Source organism: Rhamphochromis longiceps, linkage group LG11, assembly GCF_057381845.1.
Source record: "Rhamphochromis longiceps isolate RC_006_pf linkage group LG11, R_longiceps_female_GT1.1, whole genome shotgun sequence".
NCBI lineage: Eukaryota > Metazoa > Chordata > Actinopteri > Cichliformes > Cichlidae > Rhamphochromis > Rhamphochromis longiceps.
The window spans coordinates 19510743-19530938 of NC_140567.1; the positions used below are offsets into that span (position 1 = coordinate 19510743).

The window sequence follows — 20196 nt, forward strand, 5'->3', positions numbered from 1 at the left end:
CTCGACAGCTGACAAAGATACCGGTCTGGCACAACTTCCTCCCACATCCCTCCCACATTTCCGGTTCACGCGCGTCAAAGTATGCAATTTTGAGGCGCGATGGATTTTTCTTGGACACGCGTTGAGGTGCGAATGTGCACGCGTCAAATTAGGGCCGTTTGGGGCGTTTTCGTTCGCGTCTATCGCGTTCGGGGTGAACACACCGTAAGAGAGCGTGTAGGAGAGGAAGGTGCTGGGGAATAGAATTGTGATGTCATTGTTACACTTCTGGGAGTTGCAGTAGGGATCAATGTTTGTCAATGTTGTCAGTTTATTGGAGATTATGTATCGGAATTTCAGGAGCAGGACCATGCCTCCAAACACGCTCCTTCCGGCTGTCATCTATATAGGTTCCCCCAGTTCTGCAAGCTGATCATTCTCGTTTACGTGCCCCACCCTCCCTCCCTCCTTGTTCTCTATTCTTTAACTTCTTCACTTCTATTTAGTACATGGGGATCTGCCAGGCCCGGGAGACATCGCCAGTCCCCTTCGAGGCCTTCCCCAAACTGCAGCTTAATTCATGTCAAAGCCATTCACCTTTACCTACTAAAACGCTATCAAACCTAAAATGAGGACGTGGGCCCAGCTAGTGAATTGTAGTTTCATAGTTAAGTGAAACATTTATTCTTTCAGGTTTAAAGTTGATAGTGAATTTGATGTTGTAAAGTATATTTCAAGTGTGCTGCAGAGGTTCACATGACGTTATGGACTTTGGTCACAAGGTGCCAGAATTCAGAAAGGTGAGGGTTAAGCCGGAAAGATTTTAATACATTACATTGCCAAAAGTATTCTCTGTAAACCCCTAACTCGAGTGACATCGCATTCTTCAAACTATAAGGTTTAATATGAAGCAGGTCCACCCTACAAATCTTCAGGGAAAGCTATCCACAAGGTTTAGGAGTGTGTTTATGGGAAGTTTTGGCCATTCTTCCAGAAGCAGATTTATTAGGATGAGAAATCCTGGCTCACACCAAACTTTACACTTGCTGCAATGCAATCAGACAAGTAGCATTTACCTGGGAACCACCAAACCCAGATTTGTCAGTGGAATTTCCAAATGGAGAGGTGTGATTGGTCACTCCAGAGAACAAGTTGTCATGGTCCTTGTGCCTCGCTGGTCGACTCTCCATTAGGCAACATAGTTGTTTCTGTTTTTTACTCTCTCCCTCCTTCCTCTCCCGCTCTCGCTCTCTGTCTTTCGCCGCAGCGATGCTCATTACGGGCTCCCGCTGCTGGCCCACACACCTGCTCTCATCACCACACCGGTCGCTGATCCCAGCTGATTGCTATTTAAGATGGCGGATCTGCGCTAGTCTTCGCTGAATCGTTGAGCTATCGGCGTCAGTCAAACCTGCAAATCTGAACCTGTGTATCTGTGCGTGTTGTGACTATCCTGCTAACCGGACCTTTTGTGTGTGTAGATCTTTTCTGGAACCTGATTATGGACTACGAGAGGAGTGGCAGTGGAGAAGGAGTTGGAGTTTTGTACAGAAGGTGTGGAGCACCTCTTCCCAACCTGTTTCCCCACGGACCCCTTTCCCCTGCACATTGTGTATATTCACTTGGTGTTGTGTTCACTGTAAATAAATGCACTATCTTTCACCTAAGGAAAACCTGGCCTGTGTGTGAGTCCCTTTAAGAAACCTTATCACAAGTCTTCACTGCTTTAGAATCTAGTGCCAGCCTACTTTACCGCACTGCATCTAATGCTGTCCATTGTGCTCGGTGATCTAAGGCCTGGAAGTAGCTGCTCAGCCATGGAAATTCCATGGAGCTCTCTATGTGCTGTTTTTGAGCTCATCTGGAGCCCATGTGAAGTTTCAACGTCTGCAGCAACTGATTCTGCAGAAAGTGACTTCTACACACCAATTGCCTCAGCATACACTGACCCCACTGTGTGATTTTCCGTTGCCTACAACTTTATGGCTGAGTTGCTGTTGTCCCTTAAACTTTATTATAATACCACAAACAGCTGACTCTGGAATGTTTAGTAATGAGGAAATTTCATGACTGAACTTGTTAGTAGTTTGTAGCATTCTAGTCTGGTACCACACTGGAATTCCCTGAGCTCCTGAAAGCTACACTTTCTTTCACAAATGTTTGCTGAAGCAGTCTGCATGGCTACCTGCTTGATTATATACACTGTTGACATGAAAGTGATCGAAACACCTAAATTCAATGATTTGGATGGGTGAGTGAATACTTTTAGAGAAATAGCATTGATGCATCTTGTCTGTTTCACTTCCACCTTTCTATGAAGCTGTTTGCATTTATCTTGGGTGAAGCTTGAGATGCATAGAGAATAATGATGTCATAATGCTGTGTAAAGTTCTTGGTAAATGTGTATTTGCTTAGGTGAACACTTTTAAGGAGTCACCCGTCCATATTTAACAAGATGATCTATGTTGTGTATTTATTTATTTATCTAATTATTGACCTGTTGGTGCTTTTGTCCTATACTTGCTTAATGCCTATAGGCCACCATCAAAGGCAGGCAGAGGCTTGGAGCCCAATGCCAGACTTTGACATTTAACAATAGTTATCTTAGCTAGTACCTTAGTATGTCTTGCTAGGCACACCAAAGTCTGTTGTTACTGAGTCAGGTGCACCAAACTGGGGGTCAGAGTGGGAAAAGCAGCAGTTGACTGCACTGCCTTGACTTGTTAGTACACATGACTGTTTAAGTTGATCAGTCAGAGACTTCGCACGTTCACACCTCTAATTTCACACCTCTAAAAGGTGTTTCCAGCAATGTTTCCAGGAAAACATTAATAAAATATATGTAACTACAAATAATTTCTCAGTGAAATATGATAACACTCTTAGTGAAATAAATACTGCTCTTCCAAGATTTGTTCAACCTTTCAGTTTAATCATGGAAATATTAAATAATATCCAGCAAATATATCACTCAGCCTTTCCTGCTGCATGAGCATATTCTGAGATGTTTCTCTTCTCTTTTGCATAAACTGAGAGGGAGGAGTAATGGCAGCAAATAAAAGCAGTAAAAGACAGAGACGAGTGTAGATTAAAGACCGACTCTCTCAGCTAAAAGGAACATGGGGTCTGGTGAGAAACTTTCGACATACATTAGCATTTCTTTTAAACTATGTCAGCTAAAAGATAATATGAACTTTTGATAAACTGAATAAAGTGATTTTTGTTTTAGGTAACATTAGTTCGGCTGCAAATCCATCACATGGACTGGAATCGGCTTTGAGACACATACAAACAGCCTCCATTCTCATCTACTGTGTGATATTTATAGTTGGAACTTTGGGCAATGCTCTGGTTATCTATGTGACGGGGTTAAAAATGAAGAAAACAGTCGAGACAGTTTGGTTTCTCAACCTGGCCATAGCTGACTTCCTCTTCACGGCCTTCCTGATTTTCTCGATCATTTCTCTCTCTCAGAGTCACCGATGGCCTTTTGGACAATTCATGTGCAAGCTCAACAACTTTGTCACTTTAGTCAACATGTTTGCCAGCATTTTTACTCTGACAGCTATGAGTGCTGATCGTTGTTTGTCCATCTGGGTGGTGGTGTGGGCACACAACAAGCGCACAGTCTGCAAAGCTCGGCTCATATGTGTTGGTATCTGGGTGACTGCTGCGATCTGCAGCACTCCTTATGCCACTTTTCGCACTGTTGTGGAATACAATGGGGCACATTCCTGTGGTTATTCTATGACACATGAACAGAAATGGAGTCTCCACATTTTTCGCTTTCTTATGGGCTTTGTGATCCCATTCCTGGTCATATTTGTGTCTTATGTGGCCATAGGCATACGTGCAATGCGCATGTCAAGAACAAGGAGACGCAGATCTCGCCGAATCATTTTCTCCATCATTTTTGCATTCTTCATCTGCTGGTTGCCCTTCCATGTTTGCAGTTTTATAGAAATAAAGGCTGTGACTAACCCAGACCTCAGGAACATTGTTAGAATCATGGGTTCTCTGACTTTGAGTCTGGCTTTTCTGAACAGCTGCCTGAACCCCATCCTTTATGTTTTCATGTGTGAAGAATTCATGAAGAAGCTTCGGCAGTCCGTATGTTTTGTACTTGAGAGTGCTCTGGCAGAGGACCACATGTCGTTCTTGTCCACTCGCTCCATGTCAACCTTTTCAAATACTGCCCAAAAGTCAGAAGCTGCTGCAACTTCAAAGAGGACTGACACGGCTGATTTGAAATCCTTCACAGAAAGCAAAGTGATCGTCACTCAGGAGACACCGAGCACTGAATAAGATTTCAACATCAGGTAATTTCAACTGAAAAAAAAAATCTTTTTTAATTGTTCGTGTCAAATTGACTGACACAGTGCAGTCATGCATAGATATTAAAAAGTGTGTGTTAAATTGTTACTTTGTTATAAATTGTTCTTACTGTTGCAGGGAGTATCTCGCTGTGCTCCCTCCAAGTGTAAGAAAGAAATGTTACGACTTTTCTGATTAGTCACAGTAACAGAAACCCTTTGTGGCTTTGCTTCAGCTTAAAGTTGTGATTATTGATTTACTGATTAAAACAACCAATGTTACATGAAATGTGTTTTTTAAGGGTTTTCAAGATTACATTTGGTAAGATTTCTATTTGTGTACATAACTTTTTCATCTTCGAGCTTGTTAAACCATGTTTATTAGTATCTGCATCTATTACACTGTCAGAGACTCAACATTTATTGGTCTCTATGTATTTTTAACCTGTGAATAAAAACATGCCGATTAAATGCTTTTGTCTGTCTTCATGACAAACCTGACATACACACTGCTTCACCTCTGATCTAACAGGATGTCACAGTGTTCTATATTTGACTTGGAACACACTATCTAAATAACTATGAAGTGCAGGAAATGAACCACAGATTCACTCAGCTAGTTCTAGGTATCTTGCTGCACGCATATACTGTACAGGCCTTTCTCACTCTGGGACTCAATATCAGAGCAGTAGTAATTACACTATTCACTCTAAATGTTCTTACTAAAAAAGTTGCTAAAAGTTTGCCTTTCATGAGGAAAGATATTGAACTGTAAAAGCCATAGTAAATATCAGTAATGTTTGGTTTTCACTAAGGATTTCCAGAGGTAAGCAAGGTTATTTGCCAAGTCAGCATCATCAAAACTTTCTATGATTTATATCCAGTAGATTCTGCAGAACTGTAAAATTATACAATATATTGCTATATATTATACTGATATATTTATCACTTTGCCTACACTACACTGCACTTAACATACATTTCTGAACTGGTCTTCATCATTTGTGTCCTTTCTTCTACTAGCTGCAATTCTAGCAGTATAAAAGGAAGTAAGAAGAAGGAGTGTAAAAACATTTTATATATGTTATAAATCACTCACATCAATCATACACACATTCCTGTGACAATGCAATGCACAGTTCTTCAGTGGTTTTAATGAGGTGTGGCTTTTGATGGATCTTTCAGTCCAGTCCTTGTGTAATTCAGCATTCCTCAGCTATTTTTCCCTGTTTCCCTACCTTAAAAGTGGCTTCTTGACAGCCACCTTGATGAGCCTTCATCATGAGCAGTAGATGGATCAGCTGAAGGGCCAGATGCATGTCTAATGTTTTGTGTCAATTAAATGCTTGTTTTTTCTCCTAACTCTTAAGGACATGACTTTCAGATACTTTTTGTAGTACTGAAAGAGAGTACTACACTATTTGACTGCAAATAGTCTGTAGGCCTGCTACTTCTTTTCCGGTTCCTCATTTTTTAAGCACACAAAAATGCAATTTTATGAATGTCAAACTGTGTCATCATTGACATTTTTTCACAGAGCCAACAAAAGAAATGAAAACAAATTATGTTTTTGTGAGTCTGCTAATAACAAATTGCAAACTGAAAGGAACAATTTAAAATGAGTCCGTTGCTAAGTTGTCTGTTATGTGTTGACACAACACTCATTCATTCCTTGAGCTAGATGCATTTTTATACTTATCATATCTTACTTACTATCTTACTATCTTACTCATATGTCAGTGTTAAATGGCTTTAAAAAATCCTCTGAAAATGATCAGCTACAAGGACTGAACTGAAAGTGAATGAAAAAGCAGCTGATGTCAAAAGGAAAACCTTCAGGAAGGCTGAAGAACTATTGCTCAAGATCCCTTGATCAACTGCAAAACATTACAAGAAAGTCAGATTCCTTGGAAGAGAAATACAAGAAGCACTTCAAGAACACACCCTTCCACCAACGCAGTTCACTCTCTGGGCAGCATTTACTTTTAAGGAAATAGTGCTGTAATTTTTAAATATTTGTTTTTGTTTTGTTCTTTTTAAACATAGCCTACTTTACAAAGTTTGTAGCGGAGTAAAAGAAAAGAATAGAAGTTTGATCTTAATTGACCTTGACAAAAAAGTCAAAAGTCCAGTAAAACGTGAGATTTAGTACATTATCTCCATCTAAAACCAACAATTAGACTTTGTCCTCTGTCTGAGTCTGAGACCACTACACCAAGCACCAATTATCTAATCTTTACAAGTCCTGCTATGATCAAGGGGACATCCTGGGCTTTCTATTGTTACTATGGAGGCATGTGACACACGACACAGGAGCTCTAGTTTTACACTCCAACTTTATTCACCTCCAAACATGAACTGAGCATATTGTGCCCAAACACAGCAGAACCCTTCCTCCCAGCTTGGGTGTGAGTGGAACCCTCTAGTGGGTTGTCACACATGCCCCCTCCAAACACCCAAACAACAGTCCACTAGTCCAGGACCCGGGGCTTAATCGTCCAGAATGGCTGAAACAGGAAGTCCAAGAACTGGCTGTGGGTTCACCAGGCCGGGAAAGACAGGCCAAACCCTCCGCCGGCTACACAAGTGCCAGCGGGCACGGAGCAATCTAAGAAGGAGGGTCAGAGTCCAATGTTCCGGCAGCAGGTGGGCGGCCGCGGCGGGGGGCCCAGGCCGGCACCACAGGAGCATCCTGCAGAACGTGTGCAGGCTGAACACTGAAACTACCTCCTGCCAGCCCCCAAAATCCAAAACAAAATAATTGGGACCTGGTGCAATAACCCGAAACAGGCCGTCATAAAGCAAACGCAAAGGGGGTTGATGGGCGTCATGCCAAACAAAAACAAAAGGAGAAGATTCCAACAAAAACATCTGGTAGGCATTGGTGCACGAGACCAGGGACAGAAAAGGGGGCTCCAGGGGGGCGGAGAGCCAGCACCGAGACATCAAAACATGGGTGGGGGCTCTCAGGCAAAAATTCCCCGGGGACGCGGAGGGGTTGCCCAAGGACCAGTTCAGCGGGAGAAACCCCGAGGTCCTCCTTAACCGTGCTGCACAACCCCAACAAAACCCAAGGCAGACGGTCGACCCAGTTACCACTCGTTAAGGAAGCATGGAGTGCGACCTTGAGCGACCGGTGAAACCGCTCGCACATCCCGTTAGCCTGCAGGTGGTATACCATGCCATGGACCTTGACCCCCGGGCCGTCAGCCATGGCGGACCAAAGTTCCAACATGAACTGAGGGCCTCTGTCCGAGGTAATGTCAGCGGGGGGACCAAAACAAGAAACCCACATGGACACGAACGCTCTGGCCACCACCTCAGCTGTTGTGAAAGCCAGGGGAACCACCTCCGGCCACCTGGTGGTGCAATCCACCACAGTCAAAAGGTGTGTGAAACCCTGCGACTATGGGAGCAGTCCGACCAAATCGGAGTGCACATGTTCGAAACGCCTACCAGGAATGCGGAAAGGTTTCAGGGGCGCCTGAGTGTGCCTGTGGACCTTCGAGCATTGGCATGGAACGCATGTAGCAGCCCAACTCTTTACCGCTTTCCGCAGGCCCAGCCAAACAAACTTGTCACTGACCAGCTTGACCAAAGCGCGGACGCCCGGGTGAGAGAGAGCATGTATGGAGTCGAAAACACGACAGCGCCACAAAAGAGGAACAATGGGGTGCAGGCGACCTGTAGACACATCGCACAGCAAACGCGGACCACCATCCCACACTGGCATGTCTTCCAGCATGGGGACAGTCTGCGAGGACCGAAGGGCGAGGACGTCCCGGTCGGCACTCTGGTCTGCAACCATGGCGGCGTAGTCGACACCGACATACACTGGCGAGATCAGCGCGCGGGACAGGCAATCAGCGACCTGGTTGGATTTATCAGCCACGTGCCGAATGTCCATGGTAAACTCTGATATTGCCAAAAACTACCACTGCTGGCGCGCGCTTCAAGGATCAGAAACCTTGGACATGGCAAAAGTCAGAGGCTTATGGTCAACATATGCGGTAAAATTGTGGCCCTCGAGGAAAAATCGAAAATGTTGCGTCGCGAGATGCAGAGCCAGTAACTCTCTGTCAAAAACACTGTACTTGTGCTCCGTATCACGGAGCGTGCTACTGAAAAAGGCAAGGGGCTGCCAGATGCTGGAGACGCGTTGTTCCAACACGGCGCCCACTGCTACATCCGAAGCATCGGTGGTCAATGCGATCTCCGCTGACAGGAACGGGAACAAACTCAAAAACACATGCAAATTCCAAAACACAACGGAAGTGCTCCAGGACGCTAGGGGCAGTGTTGAGCTCGATTTGCAAAATAAACGGCAAGTTTGTCTGTATGGGACGGTCTAGTCTCCGTCGCGCTTCCCAGGTTGCCTAGCAACCATGATACTAACCGCTGGAAACGTGTCATACAACTTGGTTTGACAGAAATGAGGGAGAACATATTTTGTTCATTTGTTTGTTTGTTTGTTTCTACAAGAGCTTTGTGTGATTTGATAAGTATCTGAGGCTGAGACCACAGGACAGTAAAACATGATTTTTGGGCTTCATTTCTGTACTGAACAGTTATTTCAAGATTAGTTAGTAAATAAGAATTAGCTCATGTTGTTCATGAGACTAAAGTCATATCACTTTGGTAATGTAAATATAATATGGCCAATATTATAGTTATTATATTAATCATTATTAGCTATTACAGCAGTGAACATGAACTCTGTGTCAAATACTGAGCTTCAGTACAGATTCAAGTTGCAGTTATTTATATGTCTTATCACCTTAAATCTTCACTCAAAGACAAGTATCTTTGACAGTGCATATATAGGTGTATCATATATAAGAGACAAATGTTGTTCCTTCAGTATGTTGGCATTTCTAAATTTGGCTCAACGCTTACATATATGTGTAAAAAGCAAATGTACGAGCTGTGATAACTGTTTCTGATAGAATGAAGAGTAGACTGATGTATTAAATATCAGTCTACTATTGGGTGAGAAAATCAGACCATGTCATCACTGCTTTAAGTCATACAGAATAGATATCAGAGCCTTAAACAGGCTGGCTTCTGCTAAATGGGTCAAACTGGGCAGAAAGTATACAAACACATAACATCCTTATAGAATATGATGTAACACTATAGATCAACTTACCTCAGAATATATAAAGCATATAAACAATTACAGCAATATGATGCAACAAACACAGCAGTGCTACTAATCCAAAATACTCAAAGCTTCATAGAACTGGAACAAACATTTATTTTTAGGTCCATTCTGCTGCTGATACATACTTTAGGTTTCTGAATATTAAACTTGTTGCTGCCTTTCATAGTGTGTAACTTGAAGGCCCTGAGTACTTTCTCCCACACTGAAAACACTGGAATGATAAAATGATTTGAACATTACCTAATAAGACTGATTCAGCACAGACAGTTAGTTATGTTAAACTTTTCTAGCAGTCCTTCACAAACAGGGAACAGTCTGTCTATTCTCTCCATCTGTCAGCTGCTGCTGGCTCTTCCTCCTCCTCTTCCTCACACACTGCTGAGTTTGTCCTGGTGGATCATCAGGGGTGCAAAGCCTCACAGATGATGTGCAGCAGTGGGTCCCTCAGTCTGTCCTCACTCTGGACATTTGCAGTTGTCACACATGGAAATCAAATGTGTGATAAGCTGCAGGATTCAAACACAAGTGTGACTTATAAACACATGTTCATACTTTTATTACACAATCAGAGAGAAAGAAACAGAGAGCGAGTGCAGGACAGACAGACAGGTGAAAGTCTCAGGTGTACACACTGCTACAAAAGAAGGAGGATTTAGTGTTTGTGTTATTACGAAACAAGAGGAGTTCCCAGATGGTACAGTGAACACACGTGTGACTCCTGTGATTAAAGCATCTTTCTTTCAGCTTCACGAGTGAACCGTCAGCTCGTTCAAACACACGTTAAAGTCCGTTTGGCTCGACACCACCGAACAGAGGCAGCAATATAACATAGCTAACATTAACAGTGCAGTGGATCCTGCTTGTGCCGTGATATTCAGGACTGCAAACCGAGCAACATCACTGACTTTCAGCTTGTTGTGTTTGTGGATATATGACTGACTTTAATTATCCACAAAATCATCACAATCTCTGTAAGATTAAGGTCGACTATATATATTTTTTTTTAAAGTAAAGGCTTTAAAACCAAGTTAATTCTGAAAGTACAGACATTGCTAATGTCACATAACTTTCCCAACATGTGGCCAACAATAATGGTTTAATGTTCTTCATTAAAAAAATATTTGCGCATAAATAAGTGACATAATATTCAGTACTTACTTCTGAAAGTTTACTCTTCCTCCGCTCCGCTTCCACCGTTTTTTTTCGGCAAAATTATCCACACTACCGCCGCGCTATGAAATCTGGGATATGTTGGGCCATGAAGGCTACACCGACCCATCCTTAAAATTCAGGGAAATTAAGGACGCATTTGAGGGCCGCATGTAGAGCAGCCTTTGAATTGGGAAAGCCTTCTCTTGTCGCTGTGACGTAATCGGCCTTAAAATGCGGCCTTTAAGGCTGCAAACCCCAAATCCGGTCATTGGTACTTCCTGGCTTGTGTAGTTACTAGGTATCAAAAGCTCAACACTGCCCCTAGCATCCTGGAGCACTTCCGTTGTGTTTTGGATTTTGCAAGTGTTTTGGATTTTGCAAGTGTTTTGGAGTTTGTACGTGTTTTGGAGTTTGCATGTGTTTTTGAGTTTGCAAGTGTTTTGGATTTTGCAAGTGTTTTGGAGTTTGTACGTGTTTTTGAGTTTGCAAGTGTTTTGGATTTTGCAAGTGTTTTGGAGTTTGTACGTGTTTTGGATTTTGCATGTGTTTTTTAGTTTGCAAGTGTTTTGGAGTTTGCATGTGTTTTGGAATTTGCATGTGTTTTGGAGTTTGCAAGTGTTTTGGAGTTTGTACGTGCTTTGTCTCTAGGGGCCACCGTATAGGCCACAGTATAGCAACTTGAAATGCTCCCAAAAATGGCTCCACAGCATGTAAAAATATAATATAAGCTCTGGCGGACTTGGTTCTATGGTAGGTCTTAAAGGGTTAAAGCGTGGAAGTACTGACCTTATTTTGAGTTTGATTCCATAAAAAGTGACAAAAACATTAGCATCCGCTGTACACTGCATGGGAAGAAAACTGTGTACAGCAAAAAAAAAAAACTAAATTTCCAAGCCAGCACAGAGTACGCTACCACGGAATGGGAAATTCACAGAGAAACCCCCAAATCCTTCCAGTGACCGCTGTGGCAAACATCCGCCTGCGACACTTCTGCTATACAGGTGAAAATAAAGCAACAGGACGGCTAAATCTTTAATTTTATTTATTTTCTACTGTGTTTTACTTGCATCTATTTGAAAATAGGTTTAAATGTTAAACAAATTTCTTCCAGTCAGAGAATGTTGCATATAATTTAATTTATGATTGGTGCATAAAATTAAAAGATTAAAACTAATAAAACTAGTTTTATAAAGAGACTTTTTCATTTGATTACACTTTACAAATACTTTTGGCAATAAAGCGTATCAAAATCTTTGTGGCTTCACCATCAACTTTCTCAATTTTCAAGTCCATAGCTTCATGTGAGCCTCTACAGCACAGTTGTAAAATATTTTACAACATCAAATTCACAACCAACTTTAAACCAAACATCATGAGAGAATAAATATTTCACTTAACTAGGAAAGTACATTTTAAAACAAAGTTGTGTTTTTGCCACATGGATTCATATGCATCTTCTTTAATACAGGATTGCAGTGGATTCCACTCTGTTTCCCAATTAACCCTGTACAAGGTTGTCACTGCAGTGTGTCATAAGACACTTATAGTATGTCCTATAACAATACAAGAAATGTTCCATAAATCTTCTCTCGTTTGTTTTCTTCAGTCCATCATGCCTGTGAATTTATGTCCAAATTGTAAATTTGCATAAAAAATTGTTTAGTTTTGTTCACACCTCATCGTCGGTGTGATTTGTTTTAACCGTAACCCTATTTTATATGGTTTTATTTGTTAAAGATTAACAAACTATGAGCATTAACTTGGACATTACACTTCACTTTTTCTAATGTGCCATTAGACAACCCCTCACTACCTTCAATAGACTGTTCTGCCTCTATTCAGTCCTGATCCATGCATGTCAGCATGTACTACCTGCAAAATGGGATTAACCAAATTATCACTTATAGCTAATCTACAAACACATGCAGAATATGCAGCACATTCATGAGTACTTCCATACAGAATCAATATTTTACTGGATGTTACTATTTGTACTGACAGTTAATAGTGGCAGCCTCACAGAGTGCTGGGGTTTGGTGCTTTGATAAACTGAGTTTATAATTAGCAAGTGAAACTTTGATTATTGCACCTGATTACATGCTCTCAGAAATTAGGCAGCATATCAGTTTTTTAGACCCTTCACTTCAGTCAAGTCTCAGAAACTTAGGTGTTATATTTGACAGTTCAATGTCTCTTGAGAAACACTGTAAACAACTTGTCCGGAACTGTTTTTATCATCTAAGAAACATTTCTAAACTCAGGCTACTGGTGTCAAAGGCAGAACTTGGGATGATTATTCATGCTTTTATCTCTTCTCGTTTGGATTATTTTAACGGTCTTTTTACGTGTCTCAACAAATCAGCTCTGGATCGCCTTCAGTCTGTACAGAATGCAGCGGCAAGACTTTTAACTGCTACAAACACACATTACTCCAGTTTTGGCTTCTCTTCATTGGTTGCCTGTAAATTTTAGGGTTCATTTTAAAATTTTAGTTGTAACTTTTAGAGCTCTGCACGGTGAAGCTCCCCAGTATATCTCTGACCTGTTGAAACCTCATGCTTCATCCCGAGCACTTAGGTCTTCAAGTCAGAGGCTACTGGTGGTCCCACATACTAGGTTTAAAACACGTGGGGATCGGGCTTTTCAGGCACTGGCACCTAGGCTGTGGAACTCTCTGCCGTTGTCTTTACGCTGTCTAGACTCTACTGACTCCTTTAAAAAGCAGCTGAAGACATTTTTATACAAACGGGCTTTTAATTCATTTTAACTTGTATGTCTAATCTTATTTGTAAAGCACTTTGTGATTTTTATCTATGAAATGTGCTATATAAATAAATTTTAGTTACTTTTTACAAGTGCAGGTTTGTGGTTTTTCACGTCCACCTGATAAGTAAGTGAGTAGGAAAGTGTCTCTAAGGAGGTGTGAAGCCTGGGTACTTTCCAGCAGAAGAAAAATGTATTCAACAATAAATAATTGCTAAGGGAAATACATAACCTAAGTGGAACTACAATAAAGACTACTCCTCTAACACAGGAGATAATGGGACACATTACTGTGTATATTCACACATGAACAAAAATGGAGTCTCCACATTTTTCGCTTTCTTATGGGCTTTGTGGTCCCATTCCTGGTCATATTTGTGTATTATGTGGCCATAGGCATACGTACAATGCACATATGGAGCGCCAGGACTGCCATAATGAATTAATTAAATACACCATTAAATAATTAATTAAATGTGGCAATAATTAATTAAAATTGGAATTAATTAATTAAATAAATAGTTATGACACATGTAATTAATTTATTATTGGCACATTCAATTAATTATTTATGTATTTCACATTTTAATTAATTATTGACATTTAATTAATTATTGACACATTTAATTAATTATTTAATGATATATTTATTTATTTCATTTTGGCAGTCCTGGCGCCTGGCTCTCATCATGAAATAATTTTATCTGTCAGCCTCACCCATCAAACTCAGGGGGCGGGGTTAACGCTGCCCATGCAGCTTCTCTAACATTTGATTGGTTGCCGTGCAAAGTAAGTCAAAACAGGTCGATCCTAGATAATCGATTGCTTGTGTAGACTTGGGGCAGCCAGGTATCCCAGAATGCAGATCAAATCACAGGCAGCAATGGTGGTGGTGTAGTTTTAAAATACCCCGTTTTTCTGTCACCAGCTACACTTTTAACAGTGTTTTAGCCGCGAATGTCGCGACGTATGTCTGGTCAGGTTGTCAACATAGAACATGTTTGCAAAAGTGCTCAGATGTTTTCAGAGATTTCACTAGCTCTGCTAACAATTAGCATGCAGAGTGCACCGAGGGGGTTACGTTAACCGGTTTGTTTACATATTCCACTCTCCGTGTTCCACATGTTGCATTCGCAGATTCTCATTTTCACCGAACGATCGTCTCTTTCCGCCTGGTCTTGTGTCTCTGTGCTTCTGTAACATAAAGAACGAGCTGACATTTTTCTCACGAAACCAGCGATCAGCTCAACAGACCCTCAGTTTACCTGCATGCATCCTCCTCCTCATCTGTCAGCTGTTTAACACCTGCTGCTAATTCAAGAAACACGCCTACGTTACCTGGTGATAGTCACAGTTTAACTGGGCAGCCGGTGCTCGATATAAAGCAATGTCAACGCATTTTTCTGCACAAGATAAGTAAATATAGTGTTTTCCCCGAGCGCAGAGCTGCTGGAGCTTGTTTCCTTACAGAGCACTTTATAGGCGAACAGCTTCATCAGCGGCTGATGTCCAATCACCGGCACACAGCTTTGAAACCTCAGCTGAGTTTTAGCTCTCAGTGGTTAAACGCTGGACTTCATTCACTCAGGTTCTGTCTGTCGGGTCACGTTTACTTCGCTGTTTTATTTACAACTGAGCAAATCGGTTTGGCTGAGGTTAAAGTTACGTTTCATAACTGCATAGTTTCACAGACGTTTAATGGTTCACTGGCACATGTGTTAGACTGAACTATCATCTAAATATCATCTGTTTTTTAATAGTTATTCAACTGTATTCTAAGCACCAGCTGTCTGTTAGAATGTGATTTTTTTCTCTCTCTGTTGGCAGAGGTATAAAAATGCGCAGGAAAATCTGATGTGCATGGCAAACTTCAGCGACGATATTTAGGGAGGAATAAACACACATCAAACATAAATGAACCATTTGCCTGTCTCCATAATTGAGAGCATTTTCTCTTCTTATGTCAACACTCTCTCTCTCTTTTTTTTTTTTTTTCTTTTTCGGTCATGTTATGTTTACCTGTCAAAGGCTTGTTACAAACTATGAAACACATCGTGCAGACTTCTGGATGTTAGAAGAAAACTAATACTGCTCATGAAGGAGACTAAAGGCAGGAAGGTGTCCTTTAAAACTAAACATGTTAATAGGACCTCCCCTATTTATATCATAGTTTATGATATAGCACATGTATTTCAGTAATAGCCTGCTGATTTCAGTGTAGTGGTGAACAGTCGCACAGCTCACGTAGGCGTTATCTGTGATACTCCTTAACTATAATTTATCCAAGTTAACTTCAGTTAACCATTCAGACAGTTCTTTTGCAATGAAAAACATAAACACCCATGCTGCCGGTAGGTTTCCTCAGTGCCAGCTGTTAACATTATAGCTGCTTATGCAGTAACCATGGTAACCACGGACTCTGAGCGGCTGGATCGACGGAGGTCAGACAAAAATTTTACATGTATGATCTTAAAACAGGACACAGCCACTATACGTGCTGGCCTCATATCAAATGTGAAGGCAGACTGAGTCTATGTTTGACGTTTGTTTATATCTAATCTTCCTTTTCAAACATTTAAACAGCAGCGAGTCTGCAGCTGAGGGAATACAAACTCAAATTGTCGGAACAGGTTTACTCGTTTCTTGGATTCATTTGGTGATTTATTAAATGTATAACTGTTATTCTAATCTGCTGCTGAGTCTCTTACACTTTTCTTTATGCTGTATATTTTCACGTCTCTGGAATAGTTGGAAGTTAGATAGTCAGCTGGGAAACTCTGTGTTAACTCATGGAGCTGAGGATATCGTGGATATGCTGACCTCGCTGCGTGGTGTACAGAGCGAGGTCAGCATGATTAATATTCACAATAAAAATATTAGCCGAACATCATGAAGTCCGTATGTGTTTCATAGTGTCGAACAACCTTTGTACAGTTAAAGCCAGCAGTTACTACATGACGGAAACACCAACGTTATCTCTTTTATGCGTTTATACACAGGTCACGCTGATTACTGAACAAAAACCCAAAGATCAGATGTTAAACAGATTTATTTGCTCTCTCTCCTCCTTAAACATGTTTTTAATGTTAGTTATAATTCAGAATTGGCGACTGAAACACGTAGGACACATAAGAACATCAGGAAATAAAACACCGATAAATATAACCTCAGTAAAAGAAGTCAGCGGGGGTTACTACAGCTGTGTACCGGGGCCTTCGCTTTGTCGGTGGGATTGCTTGCGAGGCGAGCGGGTCTATCCCACGCTTTGCCGTGAGACTGGGCAGACATCTCCGAAATCATCGAAGCACTTTTGCAAAGAGGCTGTATCTTGACAAACCGACCAGACACATGAAGATTAAACCACTACATTCTTGGCTAAAAAAAATATTAAAACGGTATTTGGTGACACACAAACAGGGTTTTTCAAAGTTCAGTTCTGTTAGCTTCCACATGCCGGTTGTTGTGTGCTAGAAACAATGGCCACCAGGCCAAAGCAATGGTTATGACTCGATCAGCGTTAACCCCGCCCCCTGAGTTTGATGGGTGAGGCTGACAGATAAAATTATTTCATGATGAGAGCCAGGCGCCAGGACTGCCAAAATGAAATAAATAAATATATCATTAAATAATTAATTAAATGTGTCAATAATTAATTAAATGTGTCAATAATTAATTAAAATGTGAAATACATAAATAATTAATTAAATGTGTCAATAATTAATTAATTAAATGTGTCATAACTATTTATTTAATTAATTAATTTCAATTTTAATTAATTATTGCCACATTTAATTAATTATTTAATGGTGTATTTAATTAATTCATTATGGCAGTCCTGGCACTCCATATTTTTCACGTCCACCTGATAAGTAAGCGAGTAGGAAAGTGTCTCTAAGGAGGTGTGAAGCCTGGGTACTTTCCAGCAGAAGAAAAATGTATTCAACAATAAATAATTGCTAAGGGAAATACATAACCTAAGTGGAACTACAATAAAGACTACTCCTCTAACACAGGAGATAATGGGACACATTACTGTGTATATTCACACATGAACAAAAATGGAGTCTCCACATTTTTCGCTTTCTTATGGGCTTTGTGGTCCCATTCCTGGTCATATTTGTGTATTATGTGGCCATAGGCATACATTCAATGCACATGTCAAAAACAAGAAAACAAGGATCTCACTGAATCATTTCACTCCATCACTCCCATCATTTTTGCATTCTTCATCTGCTGGTTGCCCTTCCATTTTGGAGTTTTATAGAGATAAAACCCTTTGTGGTTTTGCTTCAGCTTAAAGTTGTGATTATTGATTTACTGATTAAAACAACCAATGTTACATGAAATGTGTTTTTTAAGGGTTTTCAAGATTACATTTGGTAAGATTTCTATTTATGTACATAACTTTTTCATCTTCGAGCTTGTTAAACCATGTTTATTAGTATCTGCATCTATTACACTGTCAGAGACTCAACATTTTTTGATCTCTATGTATTTTTAACCTGTGAATAAAAACATGCCGATCAAATGCTTTTGCGTGTCTTCATGACAAACCTGACGTACACACTGCTTCACCGCTGATCTAACAGGATGTCACAGTGTTCTATCAACAGGTTTCTGTAAGAGCGTACGTAGGCTGCCATGACAGACCACTACTTCCGTTGTCCGGTTTTATACTTCCGGTTACTCAAAGCGAGACCCAGCGTTCAGTCGTTGCTAACAACAAAATCAGTTACTTTGTGCGGTAATAAGTGGCTTTACCTGTTCGAAGATGAGCTCGGGTTCAACGTGTGCTGTCGTCGGCTGCCACAATAATTCAAGAAAACTGAAAAACGCATTAGAAACATTTTGCCTTGAGCATCAACAACTTAGAAAGGCCTGTCCGTGCCCACCGCCCTACGCACTGCACTCTATGCCGCGGAAGGAGGATCGGAAACTAGCGTGGCGGGCAGCTTTAAGACTCAAACACCCTCCAAAGAGAGTTTATGTTTGCTCCTTTCATTTTATCGATAAAAAGCCCACAGAGCTACTGTAACACTTCTGGAGTCATTACAGTATACTAGGACCAGTTAGGTTCGACTACTAGAGCAGTAATGAGCGTAGCATGTAATAAAGACCACAGACCAGTAAATACGTTTAAATTGCCGGCTTATTATTTTGTGAAGACAGAGAATAGACAGTTATAGACACATTACATAAAACATTCAACATCACACATTTAAGAAAACAAGGTTTTTCTTTTCCCCCTTTTAGTTCAGTATGTTCTGTCAGTTCATCCTATTTATCTCAAAACCTTTTATTTGGCTTTAGAAGGATGTTATTTTCAACCTAGGTTATTGTTTTATTTATTTCAAGTTCTAAGTTCAAGTTTATCCTTTGATCTATTTGCATTAACACTGTGTTATTTTAAATCAAGTTCAGTTCTTTAGGCCCAAGATTTAATTTAATCTTGGTCTAGGTTCACCTTTAAATTCTCAACCAGTTCTTATTTTGTTTTAACCCAACAAAATTATTTACATTTCCATTAACACCATTACAGCATTAAAATGTAAGGTTGACCAAAATAAATTACGAAAATAAATAAATAAATGTAAAACTGAAAACAATTCAGCAAAAGGCTGAATAAATCCCTTAAACAAACAAATAAACAAAAGAAAGTTGTCTCTGTGTCCTTTAACTATTAATCCTGGAATTACTCCGAATGATTATCCAGTGCTTTGAAAAGTCCGCTGTTCTTTTGCAGAGGTGTATGGATTAATCCTACCAGTTTTATCAGCGAAAGAGCTCAACGTCCAGCAGGGGGCGTTTTCCTTTTTCCTGCTCGGTACAGTTCAATGGGTCCGTGGGTGGCTCGCCATCTTGTTTCTCGCTCAGCGGATCAAACTCCGATTCTAGCTCAGCATTTCCCGATCCAAACCTTAATGGCCAAGTCCCGTTCGGTTATGTTCACAACGTCACCAAGGCAAAGACAGGTCGGAAAAACAAAAATACATTCTCCAGAGTACAAAAATGGCTTTAAGTAGATTTTTGGCTTATTTTTACTATTTTTTCACTCATTTAAGCAGCAGCTCTGCAAGGACTGTCTGCATTTCTCCCTCTCGAGCATCAAAAAGAAGGAACAACCCGATTGGGTGTGGCTAATCACAGGAGTCACGCTGCAGCGTGCCCTTTCACAATAAGAGTCTCAACACATATTTTAGCCATTTTACCTGAATTAACATAAAACACCATGAATTAGCAAGTTCTGTACCCTTTTAACATGTTTTTAAACACAAATGAAATCCTATACCATGAATTATATCATTGCTGATGTTTTTAATGAATTTTCTAACCATTATGATCTATTTATTGACTATTTATCACCTGTAATATATTTCTTATGACTGTTTTTACTAACAGGCTTTTATTTGTTGTTAGCTATGTTAACCAGGGTTACACTACACCCCGACCCGGAGCTTTATCTGGGCTATGACCGACCCCCACCGAAGAAAAGAAGAAAGCTCACTCGGACCACTTTGAGTGTGACAGCTTCCAGTAATACGAACAAAAACACAGAATCTGTACCCGGTAAGTGAAAGTGTAAATGTGGTTTGCCACCATTTCGCATTTTAATCACGCAATTCTTGTCACGGACCCGGCTCTGGGGACTCGGGGTCCGTGGGCAGTGGGGACTGTGACTATTATTGTTATTGTTGTTATTATTATTATTATTTGGTGTGTTGTCTGCACTGCCCCTATGCACATCTGTATGTAGGCAGGTGTGTGTGTGTGTGTGTGTGTGTGTGTGTGTGTGTGTGTGTGTGTGTTCTCGTATTTACTACCTGG

General features: G+C 40.7%; 1 pseudogene across 1 annotated transcript; it reads left to right on the forward strand.

Moving 5' to 3' along the window:
- The first annotated feature begins 3104 nt into the window (after positions 1–3104).
- Positions 3105–19963, forward strand: LOC146658909 (chemerin-like receptor 1 pseudogene; annotated as a pseudogene). The gene is made up of 2 exons (XR_014913761.1): positions 3105–4298; positions 19789–19963. The product of XR_014913761.1 is annotated as a chemerin-like receptor 1 pseudogene (transcript).
- The last annotated feature ends 233 nt before the right edge of the window (positions 19964–20196 follow it).